Consider the following 20,866-nt stretch of genomic DNA (forward strand, 5'->3'; position numbering starts at 1 on the left):
CACAAGAGGGAGCACATTAATACATTGATCTGATCTAATGCATGTGCTGATTATCAATCCATTCAATCACTAAACTGTTTTCCCTATTTAGGAGGGGAGATGCTGGAGACCGAAGCAGAAAAACACCCAGTCCATCACCAGTAAAAAAGCTGCCATTAGACAACATTTAAATGGTTAGATGTTTTATAATTCATACTTTATAAATATACCTGTACATATACATACACATCAGTGATCAATCTCTCACACCAAGCCATTGGTATTTAGTTTAAAGGCTTATCTGGATCATTTAACAAAACTACTAGATCCAAGTTGCTCTGTTGGTCAAGAGCCTGACGAAATATAAATTAGTGAAATATTTTAAATGTAAATGCCAGTCCTCTCATCTACGATTAGCTATCTCAGGATTGTAGCTTCAGTTAAACCACAAGAGGGTGCTGAGGTTCAGCTGTTTATCACCTGCCTGGTACACATTTAACCAAATTAAAGACACTTTTACTTCTTAAGTGTGAGAATGCTAAATCTCTTAAGCAACTTGTAAGGTAAAAACAGAGTGCAGTTTTCCATCCGCTCCAGCAGGCGGCATAATCGTTCTTTAGGTTTAGTTTGACACTTTCAGATGTTTGACAACATGACGGTAACAGTCGCCACAACACGTGCAGACTGATTTAAGTATAAATTGCAGATGACAGCTCAGTTACAGACTTATATTGCACTAAGGACACATTTCATCCCACAAACAAACAAAACGGACAAACGCTGTGATAAAGTGCAGGAATGGAAGATGTCATGCTGCTCACCTGTAAGTCTCCTTCTCTTCCAGTGTATTTCTCGTGTAAGATTACTAGGACACGTTTAGCAGTACTTAATGTGTTTAAGTTATTATTTAAGTGTTAGTTTATGCGTATTTAACATACAGAGCTCCTCTGTCAGGCAATTTAGTCTTTGTTTACATTCTATCTCATGCTAAACTCCCAGTCAGATCTTCAGAAGAACAAGTGAATCAGTTGTTGTTACATTTATAATCTTTGTGTTAATCATCATTTAATATTTATATTATGCAGAGTAATGTATGTTTATGTCTTTTCTCTACAGAATAAGGGATGTTTGGAACCGTTACATTCAGGAACATGTGGACATTCACTGTAATGATGGATGTCCATACTTAACATTGTCATGTCAATCTCAGTAAAGCAAGCTTTCACATGCTTTGTGTTCAAATCCATTATTGCCTTATTAGCTTTTTTTTAAAAAAATCACATAAACCAAAGCTATCAATAAAACTCATCCAAAACAACCCTTATCTCACCTGGTACAGTGGCTCAGGATGCAAAATGTCGCGTTGGGATCCTAGAGTTCTGAGTTCAAGCCCTGCTTTTGCTTACATTAAGATCCATGTATTGCATTGTATCCAACAAAAGGGGCTCAAATGCCAGTGTTCAATGTGAAAGCCATGGTGGCACTAGTGGTTAAACATATGTTACTCACAAGCATGGTTGCAATGGTGTAATAGGTTCAAACCCCAGCTCAGTGTGTTCAAAATTTAACTAGTTTATTGTAAAAATGACAGGGCGAATAGTCAAATATAAGTTCCTTCACATGTTCAAACAAGAGATCTGTGGTTCAGAGGTAAGAGCGCTGCCTCATGGTTTCAGAAGTTGCTGGTTCAAACCCCCACTCAATATTTAAATGTAACTAGTTTATTGTAACAATGACAGGGTGAATAGTCAAATATAAGTTCCAGCATGTGTTCACACAAGAGATCTGTGGCTCAGAGGTAAGAGCACTGCCTCATGGTTTCAGAGGTTGCTGGTTCAAATCCCAACTCAGCATGTTTAAAATTTATTTTCTTTATTGTAAGATGACAGGGTGAATAGTCAAATAAAAGTTCCAGCATGTGTTCAGACACGAGATCTGTGGCTCAGAGGTTAGAGCGCTGCCTCACGGTTTCAGAGGTTGCTGGTTTGATTCCAGCCAGATCTCCGCGTTACGAATGAATGGTGTGGCGTGAGTGAGAAAGGTGTGGGGGATCATGGTGTCCTCCCCTGAGTTTCAGCACGATGTCCAGCAGGGGTTATACTTCTTGCCTGAAAAAATGAAAATTGCTATACTTTTTTGGAAACCTTGTCCCTTCCCCAAATACTTAGGTTACCATCATTTGATTTTCAAAGAAGGGCACCTTCCAAAAGAAAATGATGGCAACCTACACATTTACAAGCCAACAACACAAGTTGAAATGTTTCAAGCATTACCTGTGCGTCAGCAGATGTCCATCAGTACAGTGGATGTCTGTCCATATGTAATCGTTCAAACATCCCTTATTCTGTAGAGCAAAGACATAAATAAACAGACATCACTCCATACTGTGTATCTAAAACCCAACATATTATTGTCAAATCTAAACTACACAGTAATGATGTATCAATAATAAAACTGGGTTCAGTTGAAATTAAAATTAGACTTTCCTTCACAATAAATAACACTGCAAAGAGGCACTTTTTTCTGCACATGGACGGTTTTGAATAGAAGCAAAGCACTGCTATTCTACTAAACCATGAAGCAGCAGGAACATCAGCACTTCACACACCAACTGACTCTGTTAACAAACATTAGTCCAGTTGATTATTGTCTACAGTAAGACTACCATAGCAGAGACAAAACTACAATTAAATAATTACGCTTAATTGAATGAATATTAGATTACAATCATTTCAAAGTTTACAAATGTAATGCAACAACTGAATCATTTGTTGTTTTGAAGGTCTGAGTTCAGCAAACCAGCAAAATGTAAACAAACACTAAATTACCTGACAGAGGAGCTCTGTATCTGAATTACACATAAAAAAAAACACTTAATGACTTTAATAAGTACTGCTAGACGTGTGGTAGTGATTTTACAAAAGAAATACACTAGAAGAGAAGTCGACTTACTTACAGGTGAGTAGCGTGACATCCTCCATTCCTACACTTTATCACAGATTTTGTCCGTTTTGTTTGTTTGTGGGCTGAAATGTGTGCAGTTAAGTGACAATATGAGTCCGTAACTGAGCTGTCATCTGCGGAATTAATACTTAAATCAGTCTGCACGTGTTGTTGTGACTGTTATCAAGTGTCTTCTTCTTCTTCTTCTTTGGGGTTTATAGGCGGCTTGCATCCACGATCGTTGCACTACCGCCATCTTCTGGCTGATTTCCTCTGTTACTCCAGTTTCTTTACTCCCGCTCTCTTCTCATCATATTCTATTCATAAGCCCAGTTTCCCATAAGAAATTACACAGACTTTTCTTGGTTTGCCCGATCACATTTTTATGTAGTATATCTTTCATACCCGTTCCTGCCACCCCATCTTTCTTTAGCTCCTCCATAAGTTTCCTTCTCTGTTCATCATATCCTCTGCAATTTAAAATGACATGCTCAATAGTTTCTTCCACCCCACACCTCTCACAGTACCCAGAAGGATGCTTCCCTATAATGTATAATGTGCTATTCAAATTACTATGCCCAATTCTTAATCTAGTCATTACTATTTCTTCTCTTCTAGACCCTCCCCATCTCCTCACAGAGCCAACTTTATTTTGTATAGTATACAGGTGTCTCCCTTTAACTTCTCTGTCCCATTGTCCTTGCCACTCTTCCAAAGCTCCCTTCCACCCTATACTTTTCCCTTCGGCTTTCGACAATTTTATATTTACTTCAACATTTTCCTTTTTAATTGCTTGTTTGGCTAAATTATCTACCTTCTCATTTCCCAAGATACCTATGTGCGCTGGGACCCAAATCATTTGAATCACAATTCCCTTTTCTTTTATTCTCTTATATGTTATCAATGTTGTATACAACAGGTCCTGGCGACTTTTGGATATACCTGTTCTGAGATTGTATAGCGTTGACATTGAGTCACTACCAATAAGGACCTTACTTATATTATTACCTATATACTTATTAATCCATTCCAATGCCATAAGTACAGCATATAGCTCAACTGTATATACATTTAAATCGTTTGTGGTTCTTTTGCATTCTCCCCTTTCTTGGCTAATTATGAAAATTGCGGATCCAGTCCTTCCTGTTTCAGGATCTTTTGATCCATCTGTATAGATCTGAATATACTCCCTGTATTTATTTTCCACATATCTATAATATTCGGCTATAAGGTCCACATTACTGTTTAATATTTTGGTTTGATGCAACTTAAAATCAACTTCCATAGTATCAATTTCCCATACTGTACAATCAGGCCATATAACAGTTGGGCAGAACTCTTTCCCGCTCATCCCCAAACCTCTAGCTGCCTCATCTCCTATCCATCCAAAACTAAACTTTTGTCCCCTTTCCTTTTCCCAGCTAGCTTGCAGTACTTTCTTGGTAGGATGGCCATCTCTGTGTCCCTTTAAATTGATCCAATAATTTACAAGTAATTGTTTACGTCGAATGTTCAATGGCATTTCTCCTGCTTCCACTTGCAGAGCACATACTGGTGATGTTTTTACTGCTCCTAAGCATAGTCTTAATGCTTTAGCCTGTATTACATCGAGTCTTGCAAGTACCGTTTTGGCTGCTGATCCATACGCCACACTCCCATAATCTATTCTTGATCTTATCAAACTTACATATATGTATTTTAGTGATTGATAGTCAGCACCCCACTCTAATCCTGTTACACATCTCATTATATTCAGTACTTTTTTACATTTATCCTCCACTTTCCTTATATGTCCTACCCATGTTAACCTTGGATCAAAATGTACTCCTAAGAAACAAAATGTATTAACCTTCTCTAGATTATTTCCATATAATTTTAAAATCATACCTTCACTAATTTTCCTCCTTGTAAAAAACATTACCTTGGTTTTTTCGACTGAAAATTTAAAACCCCAGTTTAATCCCCACCTCTCAACTTGCTTTATACTATCCTGCACCTTCTTAACTGTGTATTCTACATTTCTCCCTCTTTTCCATAATGCCCCATCATCCGCAAACAATGATCTTCCCATGTCTGCTGATACATTTACATATATGTCATTTATCATTATTGAGAAAAGTGTGGGACTAACTACACTCCCCTGAGGTGTCCCATTCTCTGCAACATGCTTGCTTGACAAAACTGAGCCTATCTTAACCTGAATTGTTCTTCCTTTCAGAAAATCTTTAACCCAGTTAAAAATTCTCCCTCTAATTCCCATTCTGTACATCTTAATCAATAGCCCCTCTCTCCATAGCATATCATACGCCTTTTCAATGTCAAAGAATACTGCTACTACTATTTCTCTACTTACTTGCGCTTTTCTTATTTCATCTTCTAAACATAACACTGCATCCATAGTACCCCTTCCTCTCCTAAATCCACTTTGGTACTCATTCAACAAACCTTGCTTCTCCAAGATATACATTAATCTCTCATTTACCATTCTCTCCATTAGTTTGCATATATGAGAAGTCAGAGCTATAGGTCTATAATTTATTGGCTTACTAGAGTCCTTCCCAGGCTTTCTTATTGGAACAATAACTGCTTCTTTCCAGCTCTTTGGCATTTTTCCTTCTTCCCATACTTTATTGAACAGCATCAATAGTTTCTTCTTCCCCTCTTCACTTAACTGCTTCAACATGCTATAGCATACCCCATCTATCCCTGGAGCAGTCATCCCAGTTTTTGCCAATGCCCTAGTTAATTCTCCCATATTAAAAGGTACATTTTGATCACGTTCATCACATCCTACCCCTCTCAGTGCTTCTAAATTTTCAGATCTAGTTTTATCTCTACCCCTCTTTCCTTCCTCAGATAAATTATTTGAACTATGTACCTTAACAAATGTATTTACCAACATTTCCGCCTTTTCTTTATTTGTTACTGCAACCTCATTCTCATTTGTTAAAACTGGGTAGTTCCAGTCTCTCCTTTCTCCTCCCATTTTTTTAATCATGGTCCACACTTCCCCTATCTGAGTTGTATTCCCAATTGAACTGCAATAATTTCTCCAAAATGTTCTTTTCGCTTGTCTTATTACTCTCCTTACTGCTGCTTGAGCATATTTATACTGAATCATATGTAGAAAATTATGCGTTTTTTTCATTACCTTGAATGTTTTATTTCGATTCTGGATTGCTTTTTTACATTCATCATTCCACCATGGTACTTCTTTCTTTTTCTTACTACCTTGACTTTTTGGAATAGATTCTAATGCTGCTGCAATTATACCCTGTCTCACTTTGTCTCCAAAAGTTTCAATATCACAATTATATTCAATACGATTCAAATACTGATCACTTTCTTTCTGAAATTTCCCCCAGTCAGCCTTTTCAAACACCCATCTACCTCCTTTTCCTTCAGTATTTTGTGATAGGCTTATATTAATTTTACACAGAACTGGATAATGATCACTTCCTACTGTACCTTCTTTATATACACTCCAAGAACATTTTGCTGCCATAGTACTGGTCACCAGCGTGAGATCAAGTACAGACTCCCTACCAGTATTAACCTCTATCCTTGTTTTAGTTCCATCATTTAGACAAACCAAGTTTTTCTCCTCTAATAGCTCTTCTATTACTTGCCCATTAGCGTCTATTTTTCCACTTCCCCACAATGTATTATGCGCATTGAAGTCTCCACACCATACAATATTACTGCTATCCTGCCCGCCCATCTGCTCAAGCTGACTTAGTTGCAGCCTTCTACATGGATTATAAAAATTAATGACTATGAATTTCTTCCCTACCCCCCATACTTCAACTACTACATATTCATATTCACTCCCTATCATCCCTATATTTAACTCTCTATATGGAATTCCTTGTTTCACAAAAGTAACACATCCCCCTCCACTCCCATTTACCCTATCTTGCCGAACTGCTACATACCCAATTATAACAAAATCCAGATTGGGCTTTAGCCAGGACTCCTGGACACAAATGACATCTGGTTTGTTTTCCCTACTTGCAATAAACTGTTTAAACTCTTGTCCATTTGCGACCAGGCTCCTTGCATTCCATTGAAGGAGCAACATTATTAAAAATATTAGCCCACACATGTTATCTCTTGACTCGACTGTACACTTAGCTCATCCCGTACTTCTTCCCATTTCAAACCTGCCATATCTAAATGATGTATTGCTGCTTTAACAATTATCTGAATTCTTTCTGTTTTAGATCTGATTTCAGCTGTAGCATTAATCACTCCTGCTATAAACGTCACCATTTTCTTCTTTTCCTCCCATTTTTCTTTATATACCTGCTGAACTTCTCTTGTCTCTCTATTCCTATATTCCCTTTCCGGGTTTTCCTTTTCCCCTACAGATCTTCTGGCAGCCTCAGCATAGGAGATGTTTTCCTTCACTCTTATCTGCTGTATCTTCACCTCTTTTTTCATTACTTCACATCCCCAAAAAGCAACACTGTGATTCCCCCCACAGCTGCAACATCTTGGCTTTACTCCTTCCCCACATTCTCCATAATCATGATCCCCGCCACATCTGGCACATCTCCTTTTTCCCTTGCATAGTTTAGCCATATGTCCAAATTCTTGACATTTATAGCACCTCATTGGTTTAGGAGTATATTCCCTTACTCTATACCTCATGAATCCATAATAGACCTCTTTTGGGACATCCTTTGAATCAAACTCAATCAAAACAGATTCTGTTTCTGTTTTCTCAAATCCCCTTGTCATTCTTACAGCACTCTTAACCGAACTGTTTTGTGCCCTCATATTCTCAACTAGAGCTTTCATATTTATTGTGACTGGAATTCCATATATCACTCCCTTACCACCATTTATTTTCCTTTCCCCCACTCTTATTACTTTGTCTACCTTAATTTTTCCTATGCAGCTCATCTTCATTGCTTTTCCCACCTGTACCTCATTATTACAGCCTATGAGTAAGTTTCCATCTCCCAATATTCTTGCATATTTCACTTCTCCAATTTGTCCTCTTATTATGTATGTTAACTTAAGTGGATCCATTCTCTTTACTCCCCCCTCTCCTTCAAATCGTATCACAACATTAAACAATCTCTCTTGCAGTCTCTCCCCTTCATCCTCCCTTCCTTCACTTCCTGTTTCATTTGAACTAGCTCTACTTTTTTTCTTTCTTTTACAACCTACCCCTTGTTTTGATCGGTTTCCTCTCCCTACTTCTTCCCACTCACTCTCTCTTCTCTCATCACTCTCAATCCCCTCCCGATCACTAAATTCCATACAATCCACATTCCTCCCCGCCATTTGCTAATGTTGATAGGGTTAGCCGACAAAGAGGCCGCGGGGCAACACCGCTACCGGACCTATACAGGCCGTCGGCCAATGCGCCCCACACCACTCCCCACTCGACTCACCACTACCTCGTATTTCAGTCCGTCTTATGTCCACAAGAATTTGTATTGAGATCACTGGGGTAATTTCCAGAAATCACCAAACGCTGTTTTGAAGTTCCCGCCCGTAAAGTCAGCCTCCACAGCGACGCGTCCTCCTGAAATTTTTAGACGCGTCCAATTTACGGGATCAAAAACCTGTTATCAAGTGTCATGTTGTCAACCATCTTAAGGTGTCAAACTAAACCTAAAGCCCGATTACGCCGCCTGGTGGAGCGGATGGAAAACTTCCGTTTTACCTAGAAAGTTTTGGCAACGGATTCAACGTTGCTTCAAAGATTGACAAACAGAGACGACAAACTGCTGAACTTTCTTCGTCGCAAAGGGATGCCAAAATGTTTGCAAACATCATTGATAATTACAAATGAGATTTCAATGATATTTTGACTACTGAACTAGGAAATGTCTCCTGTTTTCGGTTCAGAAATCTACCTTATTTTTCATTAGCCAACAAAAAACTGGTACAGTATGTATTGGAAGCCACTTTGTGCTCTCAAAGTATACACTAGAGGGCAGCCTTACAAACAAATTACTCAGTTACACTCCTCATTTAAATTCGACGGGAAATACATTGAGGTACTACAATTATACAATGTTATCTGAGTCAGTCTACTAAATAAACGACAGTTGGTCAAATATTATTTTTTTCATATGAAAACGTTATTTTTAAAACAAACTTGAGTCAGTCACGTTCACTAACTGGTTAATGGGGAAGTATATCTGAAATGAATTATCCCTGCTGAAAAAAACAGCATTTGCTGGTTAGGTATGTTTTGGTGCTGGGATGCTGGTTTTAGCTGGTATATGCTGGTCCTTTGCTGGTTTATGCTGGTCCCTTGCTGGTTTTTGCTGGTTTATGCTGGTCATGTTGCTGGTTAATGCTGGTCCTTTGCTGGTTTATGCTGGTCCTTGACAAGCAACATGACCAGCATAAACCAGCAAAGGACCAGCATTAACCAGCTAAGGACCAGCATAAACCAGCAAGGGACCAGCATAAACCAGCAAAGGACCAGCATAAACCAGCTAAAACCAGCATCCCAGCACCAAACACTAACCAGCATATGCTGTTTTTTTCAGCAGGGATGTCATTGTATCTATCACCATCACCTTAAAACTACATAAAGTGAGATCAAAAACGCTCGACTTTACTCAAGCCATTATCTAAATATGGCTATTTTACCAGTTACCTCACTGATTTTAGTATAAGCACACTGTGGTTGCTAGTTTTGCATACTAAAACGCATCTTAGTTTCTTCACCCTTATGAATTTCTTTATTGTTTGGCAGCAGTACATGACCTTTAGTTGTCTCTGTGTGATGCCTGCGCGATGATCACCAGGGTAAAAGCACAGAGGCCATAATGAGGGTGAGATTTCCACTCACCAGCCACGATTAAGACTCAATAGGTCTGTTAATTTATGATTCCTCTTAATCTATGCACCCTAAGAGAGAGGGCGAACCCAATTAACTCTCTCTCGTCATGCTCTGGCACATTATCATTGTGCGCCTGTCGTTGTGTGCGCGCAGTGCAATACGATTTAGCCACTAAATCACCCAAAGTCAGCTTATGTAACCAAAGAGAGTGGGAAGATAAGACATTTCCCTGGAAATTAAATGTTAATTCATAACTTGGGTTCTGTGATAAAGTAGCATTATCGTTTAGATCGTTTAGAGTTAATTTTACAGTTCTGTTGGTTTCAAAGGCTAAAATGGGAGACTGATTAAAGGGAATGACATGTATTTGGAGTAGCTTTGCTTTGTTATAGAATTAATCGATGCTTGTGAATGCATTTTATGAGCAGATATAAACTAGTAGCTGTTACTACCCTGCTGAAAAAACCAGCATATGCTGGTTTTTTCAGCAGGGTAGAGCTTATTAACTGGAGTCAATAACCACTGATATTGGCATCTAAATAAATTAATCTTTGACATTGACATTACACATGACCTTAAAACCCAACGGACTGAAAGATTGTAAGCTAGGAATTCTAAGAGTCAGACAGTAAGTTGCAGGATCAATACATGCAGAGGCGCCTCTCTCACTAACTCCCGCTTGTCCACTGGAGCCAATTAAACTGGGTCAATAGAAACTGATGAGACCTGCCACACAGGGCACAGGTGTGCCAGTTCACACTAGTACCCATCATCTCATTAAAAAAACCCAAACCTTTCAGCCTGTCTGTTTCTGAGCTCAGTCACAGGTCCCTCTACAATGGGGCCTCAGGTGGGTTTGGAGGGAATGGATTGACTTTGATCGTGGTTTTAAGCCCTGGGGATGTTTTAAATTTAGAATGGCGAGAAATTATATTTCTGCATGGATAGGATCTGTGTGTGTCGTCATTAAAATTTAATCATGTTACTGTAATGCAAATACATCTTCGGCGTACTATCAAAACCTTTCTGGGAAAAAATGGATTAAGGAAAACTTGCTACTATAAAAAAAGTACTATGGTGCTGTTATAGCAACCGTGGCTAACCGTGGTTTTTGAATGCAAGGTTTCCTAAACTGGTTTTTGTGTTGATATTATGTAATTTTTAACGATGCTAATATTGTTTTGGGAGTCTCCTACAATAGGTTTACATACATGCAAGATAAAAAAAAAAAAACTTTTTTTTTCTTAAAATACAGTTGAGGTGAAAAGTTTACATACACCTTGCAGAATGTGCAAAATGTTAATTTGCCCAAAATAAGAGGGATCATACAAAATCCATTTTATTTTTTATTTAGTACTGACCTGAATAAGATATTTAACATAAAATACGTTTACATATAGTCCACAATTGAAAATAAGTTACATTTATAAAACTGACCCCATTCAAAAGATTTCATACGCTTGATTCTTATTACTGTTTTTCTGTTAGTGATAGTTGTTCATGAGTTGTTCAGTTGTCCTGAACAGTTAAACTGCCTGCTGTTCTTCAGAAAAATCCTTAAGGTCCCACAAATTCTTTGGTTTTTCAGCATTTTTGTGTATTTAAACCCTTTCCAACAATGACTGTATGATTTTGAGATCCATCTTTTCACATTGAGGACAACTGAGGGACTCACATGCAACTATTACAGAAAGTTCAAACTCTCACAGATTTTTGAATTTGAAGAATTTAGGGTAAATTTAAGTTATTTTGTCTTCTGAGAAATATGTAAGTATCTTCTGTAGCTTAAGATGGGCAATACTAAATGCAGCCCTAAATGCATCGTTGTCCTTTCTGGAGCATCAGAGAGCGTTTGAACCTTCTGTACTATTGTAATAATATAATAGCTGCATATAAGTCCCTCAGTTGTCCTCAGTGTAAAAAGATGGATCTCAAAATCACACTGTCGTTTTTGGAAAGGTTTCAAATTTACAAAATATACAAATTCAATTTGTGGTGCTTCCAGTTAAGTGATAAAAAGCATTTGCAAATGTTGTACAAAATAAATATACTTATCTTTGCTCCAATAAAACGGGCAACTATTTATTTTTTAACAATTATTTGTAATATCTAATTATTATTAATATTTAACTTACATTGGAAAGGTTTCGGTGTGCGCTAAAGGCACTGCGCTTTGGCGTTTTTAAGACCTGGGACAGTCCTGCGCACTTACTTCCTGTCGTGTACACACGCTTTCAAGTGGCCAAGACCACAAGTGTGAGTATTTGGACAGGAAGTGGGTACTGAGGCCATGGAAGAGGAATTGTGAATGCCATTGAAATAACGCAACTGACGCTGGTAGGTCACATGACAATGACAACTAGCCAGATTACATATTATACACATTTGTACTATCTAGAACATACTTTTTTAAAAAGGAACCCCAGGTATTTAGACATGTATGGCTTAATATATCATAAATGATGTCTCTTACTGAAATTCATAGTAGAAAACCCATGAAAGACTATGTTATTTTAAAAATCAGCATCGTTTTATACGTATTTTGGACTGTGGGTGGCACCAGTATTTCGATAACGTGAAATGGCTACATTCTGTGAGCTACTGGCGCAACCTGTTGATATTTTTACCGCAACACAACTTGGAAAATACAATACTGATACAATGCCGCATTGTGTGGCTTTTGTTGTAATTTTCAGTCAAAGGGCAAGAAGAATATAAATCGATGATATAAGTCTTCACTGCTTTTCCTAGCGATAATAAGAGAAGATGCCTGTGGATGTATAAAACTTCTTAAAGACCTGCGTCTTTGTTCTCTCCACTTTGGCCCTGATGCCTTTTTATTCTTTTAGTAGACCACAGCTACTGAAAGAGCTTACAAACAGCAGAGACAAGAAACGCTAGATGTAAACATGCCAAAACTTGTCATGACACTGTAGCCACTGAATGTGTTTCTCGGCATGGATTTCACTCGATATCAGGGGATATCAGTTTAGACTCCTTGTGGGAAAAAATTGATGGTACGGCATTTGGTTTAAGCCTACGCTTACATCCAAAGCCACCTGTAAGATCTTTCAGTAGCTGTGGTCATCATATCAGAATTTTATTTTCCAAGTTGTGTTGCGGTAAAAATAGCAAAAGATAGCGCCAGTAGCTCACCAAGTGCAAACATTTTACGTCATAAATATGTATAAAACAATGTTTATTTTTTAAAATAACAGTCTTTCATGGGTTTTCTACTACACAGAAAGAGAAGATTACCAATGTTACATTTACAGAGACTTACAATTTTCTTTGCGCTCTAAAACATGTCTGGGACTGGAGAGAGACAGTGACCTGACAGTGATGAAGGGCTTGCGGTGAGTTTTCTCAATGCCTCCTAGTCATGCATCAATCAGATGCCAGGACTAACTCTCAGTTATGAGTCTGTCAGGAATATTAGTTTGTGGTTCGATAGAGTATGCGATTTATGGGATATCTGAAGTGCAGCATTTCTGGGAATTTTAGTTCATTTACTGTACATTATATAGAAGGCTAGGAGCTTTTCTTTGGAAAATGTAAGCTGTGACACCCTTGCTCACTTCCTGTTCCTACCCTGCTGGCATTACACACGCACCCATCCATCAAATGCAGCCCAAGCAAGGGCGCTCATCAAATGTGACGATGATGAATGTTCCATACGCGGTCTTCTTTAGCAATAGCAGCCATACCTCACCTGTCCCTCTGAATTACAGTCCACTGGTATTTTTAGGTAAGGGTTTCTTCCTATGAGGTCAGAGCACTTTAATTTGCTGCGGTGACATGCTCGTTCGTCAGCTTCATGGAGGTTTTATTGGACAGTGACAGCGGCCGGATTGCTGTTGACGGGTCTGTGATGTCCTAGCAACATCGTGTTTTAGCACATGGTGTACTGCGACCCCCGTGGACCTGCTTTCTTGTAAAAAGGTTTTATTCCCTTGATTACTGTCTTTTCCTATTGCTTTGGCAATGAAATAACATGTTGAGACATCTGTTTAGGCTACCTTGGGACGAATAAATCATGATCCAGATGGACCAGTCAGATTTTAAGATTTTGGTTTGCACTGAGACAAACATTTGAGCAGATTTAAGCAGCAACATTATGTTTTTGCAAATTAGTGACTAATTTGTGTGAAATCATAAAATCTCATTTGATATGATCTGCTGAGGGTTAGGTGTAGGTGGACTTTTGTCTTAAAGAAATAGAAATGTTTACGTGAAAAAAACATTAAAAAAAAAAAACATTGTACAAATTCATTCATTCACTCTAATTATCTGGCATGCTGAAGAGCACATGGCCCATAAAGCCTTTGTTAATTAAACAGTTGTGCTTCATTGACTGAGCTCTGATGAAGTATTCCTGCATGACAGTATGTTGATATGAAAGCGCATCACACTTTTTAATAAAGTTTTTAAAAATAATCATTCTAATTCTATTGGGAAGTCAGTTCATACCACACCACACCACAACTTTAACTAGAACAAAGCATGAAAAATATTGGTTAAATAGTGTAATTTTCTTAGTTAAGGGAGTAGTTCACTTTCAGAGCAAAAATGTGCAGATAATGTACTCATCCCATTGTCAATCAAGATGTTCATGTCTGTCTTTGTTGAGTCGTAAAGAAATTATGTTTTTTAAAGAATATGTCTCAGGAATTATCCCTATATAGTGGACTTCTATGGTGCCCATGAGTTTGAACTTCCAAAATGCAGTTTCAATGCAGCTTCAAAAGGATCTAAATGATCCCAGTTGAGGAATAAGGGTCTTTTCTAGCGAAAAGACGTATACTAACGTATACTCAAATGCTCTTGTCTAGCTCTGCCATGCATACTCTGTGCAGTCCTGTTCAAGACAGTTAGGGTATGTCAAAAAACCCATCTCCTCCAACTTCAAAATTGCCCTACATCACTGTTTGACCTAACTGTATTGAACCGGAATGCTAGACAAGAGGAGCATTTGAGGTTAAAAAAGTATATACTTTTTTTTTTTTTTTTATTATAAAATGACCAAACATTTCATTAGATAAGACCCTTATTCCTTGGCTGGGATCATTTAGAGCCCAACAAAAATTTGCAGATAATGTACTCACCCCATTGATGTTCATGTCTTTCTTTCTTCAGTCGTAAAGAAATTATGTTTTTTGAAGAAAACATTTCAGGATTTCTCTCCATATAGTGGGCTTCTATGGTGCCTGCGAGTTTGAACTTCCAAAATGCAGTTTCAATGCAGCTTCAGAGGGCTCTAAATGATCCCAGCCAAGGAATAAGGGTCTTATCTAATGAAATGTTTGGTCATTTTATAAAAAAAAAATAAAAATGTATATACTTTTTTAACCTCAAATGCTCCTCTTGTCTAGCATTCCGGTTCAATACAGTTAGGTCAAACAGTGATGTAGGGCAATTTTGAAGTTGGAGGAGAAAATGAGATGGGTTTTTTGACATACCCTAACTGTCTTGAACAGGACTACAGAGTATGCATGGCAGAGCTAGACAAGAGCATTTGAGTATACGTTAGTATACGTCTTTTCGCTAGAAAAGACCCTTATTCCTCAACTGGGATCATTTAGATCCTTTTGAAGCTGCATTGAAACTGCATTTTGGAAGTTCAAACTCGCAGGCACCATAGAAGCCCACTATATGGAGAGAAATCCTGAAATGTTTTCTTCAAAAAACATAATTTCTTTACGACTGAAGAAAGAAAGACATGAACATCAATGGGGTGAGTACATTATCTGCAAATTTTTGTTCTGGAAGTGAACTAAATAAACATTACTTAAACTATCAGAAAAAGAAGAAAAATAACATTAACAATGTAATCAATATATTTATTAAAATGACTGAATCTCATCAAGTTAGTGTTTTCAAGCAATTAACATTTATTTCGAAATAACTCAAGGCAGTAACAATTAGAACAATATATTGTATTTACGAATTTAAGCTCAGCTATTCATTTTAATAGTTAACTTTTAACTATTTTTCGGATCATCAGTCATCAAAGCTCGGTAAATGTATAGCCTGAGCCACCAAACTGATCTTCCACCACTAAGGGTAAAATATATTAAATTTGAGGTGGAACAGGATGTATTAATGCATGTACCGCACCCCAAACAGTTTATGCGGTCACAGCGTCCGATATAATTAGATTTCATTATCTGTAACCAAAAACTAAATAGGCTATTTTGGCTATTAAGTGCATGATGCAGGAAAACGAACGACGGAAAAAGCCTGATATGATCAGACAACAGATTATATTTCCCATTACTTAAATGGTCGTGTTTGCCATTTCCCAAATGAGAGAACAGAGCTCCATTAAATTTCACTCTCAACAGATTAATGCAAATCAATCGCTTCATTCACGACAGACAGCATTTAATGAGTCGGTCCCCTCGGTTTCCCACGTCATCTGTAATGCCCCAACAAATGAAATGATTTGTGGCAAATTACAGTAAATTAAACAAGCTGAAACAGTGAGTGTTTTCCTAATGTCACCCGAGTGCCATCCCTCCATCTCTGTACATTTTGTTTTTGAACATCCTGAGCATTTGGGTGCTAAAATAGAATGTTTCCCATTAGCAAAGTGCCCTGTTGACTCATAGCGCGTATGTGACGTCCATGTTGTCATCCACTTTCATTGCTTTACCTTTTAAGCCTCCCCCTCGGGATTCTTCAGTGCTTTTTGCTTGCTCTGATGTGTTTGTCTGTCTTCAGAGCGACAAGCTCAATAACGTTTGATCTCAGATGAGATGTTCTTTCCCCAAAGAGCCTTGTCCAGCCAACACCTCACTGTTCCAAGGTGAACCTATCCTTCACCTGAGAAAACTCCACTGAATTATGCATGGGGGTATTGAGGCCCTGTGGTAAAGAGGTGGAGATGGAAGAGGACGCATGACTTCACCGAGTGAAGCTTTCAGAGGAGAAAGCTGAAACCCACCAGGGGCTGAGAGGAGATGGAACGGGTGAGGTTCGATCCTGGCTGCGATCAAACTTCGTGATCCGATTACTTTTTCCATTGAACCATGAGAGAGTAAGTAAGTCGAGAGGTAGCGTAAGCGGTCAGTGTCGCCTTCGCTGTGGGGTTCTGCTTTTTCGCTCCATTGGCTAATGGCTCGCCATAGAAGCCCGAGCACGTCCTTACAACCGAGAGGTACAGATATCAGCAGGGACAGGCCTCAGTAAACCATACCTGCCTGAGCTGCGAAGTGAAATAAATACTTCTGAATTTGGCAGGAAAAAGAGAAGCTGGACAAAGACACCAAAAGCTTGAGAGGTCAGCATTGATATGTTTACATGCACTAATTTTCATCAGTTGGAATTAATCCGATTTGGTTTATATGAACCCCAAATATGACCCTGGACCACAAAACCAGTCTTAAGTAGCAGGGGTATATTTGTAGCAATAGTCAAAAATACATTGTATGGGTCAAAATAATCGATTTTATGCCAAAAATCATTAGGATATGAAGTAAAGATCATGTTCCATGAAGATATTTTGTTAATTCCCTACTGTAAATATATCAAAATGTAATTTTTGATTAGTGTTATGCTTTGCTAAGCACTTTATTTGGACAAATTTAATGTAAGAAGAGCTTTTTAGAAAATAATAGGTAAATATTCACTGACCAGTTCATAAAACATAAGACTTAAACATTCACATGTTCGTATGACGTGTGCAGTATATTTTTCAATCCAACTGAGATAATTGTTGGATTCAAGCATTTACATGCTTTATTTTTTCAGGTATGCACCACCGAGCTGATCCAATTTCAATCCGATCAAAGTTTAATTTGAAACAAGCTCAGTTGGATTGATTAAGGGTTTCAGATGAAGGCTGTTCATTCCAATTGAGCCATCAATCAGATTTGAAAAAGTTTTATAATGCATTATTTCTAGGTCACTAATCAATTAAGTAAATGTGTGACTTTGATGGCCAGATGTCCTTGCTTCCACTAAAGCTCTAGAAAATTGAAAAACGGTCGCAATAAATGTCGACTTTTGGACCTCGCTATACATCAAAACGCATGGATCTCTTCTTTACTCAGCCTCAGTCATCCTCAGGCACAGCATGAAACAGCCTGTCCGGGCCAAAACCCATTACCTCCACCTAACCTTTCTCCAGCCGTCAGCACCACAGCTCCCTCTGTACCCCATCTGTTTTGTTGGAAAGCAAAACCACTGAACACCTCAGTCACCATTTCCTGGTTCTGCTCCTGTAACTGCCAGAGGAACTGGAAATGGACTGCCCTATCATCAGCTCTACAGAGAAAATTCTCAGGTCGCTTACAACAAGTACTAAAGTAACTAGGGCTGCAAGATAAATTGAAATGAAATCACAACTGCGATTAAGCAAAAGCTGTGACTGTCATGCACATCTTGTCAGGGAAGCACAGTTCCGTGATCAGTAGTAAATCTCCATTCAAAGGCAAGAGAGTGCTCTCGCTCTGAAATTCCAAATACGCCCGAAGAAGAAAACCAGGAAATAATGATCGCTGCTACTGAATAAACAGAAGATTTAACTGCTTTCATTGATTCAACATGACCAATAAACACACAATGTTGTGTGCCTTATTTTGTGTAAGAAGCCACATCATCTCACAGAAGGATTCATTTCAAACACTCGACTGGAGTTATTAGTGAGTTTGGAGTAAAAACATGTTATTAAATGTGGTATTTTCACATGCTTTCAGATGTAGCAGCATTTACTACACAGAACAGTAGTTCACTGAGAAGCTAAGCAAGCACCTGCCATTATCGCAGAACGATAGCTTTGAGTTGAATGCGATATTGCATAGCTTGTCAGTGAACTATGGCTCTGTGTAGTAAATGCTGCTCTATCTGAAAGCATGTGCTGGAGATTTACTACTGATTACACAACCGGCTTTACTGACAAAATGCGCGTGGCAATCACCTTCGATTAATCGTGTAGCCCTAAAACTAGAAGTGTGGGCACAGTAGCAAAATGTCAATGAAATTTCAGAGGTAAACAAAAAACGGACTACAATTTATAGTCAATAAATCACAGCTTTCACAGAAGTCACTTTCAAATCAAGCAGCGTCCATTTGTCAATTCTGCAATTTCACATGACCAACTTGAAAATGAGTAAAGCCATTTTTACTCGTGACGTAGGTGGAAGTACCGACCCAGTGTTTATAAAGCAAACTTGCAAAGAAAGTCAAACGCCCTTTACAAAAAAATGCAACACGAGCATGTGTGGTTAAAGAGCATATAAACATTTTATTTTTTTTAGAAAATGACTGATCGTTTCACTAGATAAGACCTTACTCCTCGGAGAGCCCTTTGAAGCTGCACTGAAACTGCAATTTGAACCTTCAACCCGTTGATCCCCATTAAAGTCCACTACATGGAGAAAAATCCTGGAATGTTTTCCTCAAAAACCTTCATTTCTTTTTGACTGAAGAAGGAAAGACATTAACTTTTTGGAAGACATGGGGGTGAATAAATCATCAGGAAATTTTAATTCAGAAGTGAACTCTGAATCAGTAGCGTATCTAATTTAATTCAAGAATGTGGAATAAGGTCAACAAGCTTTTCATAAAATAAAATAAAAAGTTCATAATAAATACATAAATATGATACAAATATATATCAGTTTGGCCTTTAGTCAGCGTATGGTCATCGCTTTTTTCCTGTCTGTGTAAAGTCCATCGATCACGACGTGTAAATGCACTTTAAGCGCTGATCTTTATACAGAGCAGCACTTGATTTTAAAAGGTTACAGAGCATCTCATCCTGTTTTGCTTCGACCCTCCTGTTCATTTCATCTCGTCTTCCATTATCTCCTAATCTCTCCCCTGCAGATCTTATAAAAGATGCATCACTTCCTCTGCGTAAGGACCCTCAATGCTTTTATTGCAGTCTTTCAGGGCCATAAATCTAATGGTAAAGGCATTAAGAATAGTAAAAGCACTGTGGATCTGTTATATGCATATGTCTGCGATAGTGTTTTTTATATTATAATGCATGTATGTGTCTTATGGTTGTGCAAGTGAAGTTTAGGGTATTAGACAAAGCGGATGGCTGCGTTTTGAGCATTCGCATATGTCTCTATAATGCCCTGTTTTGTATTTTGAACTCGAAGGAAGTAGAATATCCTGATGAAATTACTTGAGATGAAATGTGTCCAGACTCTGAAAGCTTCTTCCTGTCCATAGCCTTACACTAAAACAAACAACTTTGTTTTGGTCCTTACAGCTAATTTACTAGTATTTATGTTTTTTTTTTCCCAGTGAAATGTTTGCTGAGGATAGTACAAACCAAAAGGACGGCTGTTGAAAATACCAAATGCGTTGTTTTACAATCGACTCGAGTGTCAGTGCTGATTTAGTTTGTACATCAGTCAATACCGATGCCTAACCTTGAACCGATGATTCAGCTGAATCCTAATGGCTGCCCATCCTTCAGCTCTTAGCAGTGGTAATGATTTGAGATGATTTATCATTTAAAGCTAATCTCGAGCCAAATCTGTATGGAAATTAAAATCTTTAGTCAGAAGGTCAGGAGCTTAACAGTCGGCACACAGCTTAAAAGTGCCTCATAAAGTTAGATGAACTCTTTAGTTGAAGCTGATTATCTCTTCTCGAAGTCTGAAAAGTAGGAGGAAGCTTTTATTGGTCTGATTGTGTAGCCATTAATAAAAATTAATCATTCGAATCAGAAAGTCAGCAGTGTGTGACCTTTTAGATGTGATCTCATTGACTCTTTCAAATAAATCATTGAATATTTATTTGTAATCAGTTTGTGGAAAAAGCTTTTGATTGCTTATTATAAACGGGTCACATAAAAGGTTGCAAGCCACCAAATGTCAGGATTTAGCATATGAATTCGATATGATGGATGAAACAGGTTGGGAAGTAACAATAAAACAAATCAAACCCTCTACAATGAGAGTAAATCTTCACTCTGGCGACTAAATGATTATTTTACTCATCAGTGTATGGGACGAGCTGTTGTGAACACACTCAGGACAGTTGAATGTTGGGGTGAATCAGAAGTAAAAATAATGATATAAATACTGTTCAGTTTCTTGCACAGACCAATCGTTTTGTGTCTTAACACCTCAATGTATCATCACAAACCGCAGGGTTTAATTTGGTTTT

General features: G+C 38.1%; 1 long non-coding RNA gene across 3 annotated transcripts; it reads right to left on the reverse strand.

The window, feature by feature from the left end:
* Nucleotides 1–1,684: 1,684 nt before the first annotated feature.
* Nucleotides 1,685–8,560, reverse strand: LOC141334187 (uncharacterized). 3 transcript variants are annotated; one of them, XR_012355505.1, is made up of 4 exons: nt 8,502–8,560; nt 2,936–3,099; nt 2,253–2,323; nt 1,685–2,087 (listed from the first exon to the last, which is right to left on the reverse strand). It is a non-coding gene; the product is annotated as an uncharacterized lncRNA (long non-coding RNA). The 3 variants fall into 3 exon arrangements; XR_012355504.1 differs by lacking the exon at nt 8,502–8,560 and having other exon boundaries at nt 2,936–3,113; XR_012355506.1 differs by lacking the exon at nt 8,502–8,560 and having other exon boundaries at nt 2,932–3,113.
* Nucleotides 8,561–20,866: the final 12,306 nt, after the last annotated feature.

Source organism: Garra rufa, chromosome 4 (assembly GCF_049309525.1).
Source record: "Garra rufa chromosome 4, GarRuf1.0, whole genome shotgun sequence".
Lineage (NCBI taxonomy): Eukaryota > Metazoa > Chordata > Actinopteri > Cypriniformes > Cyprinidae > Garra > Garra rufa.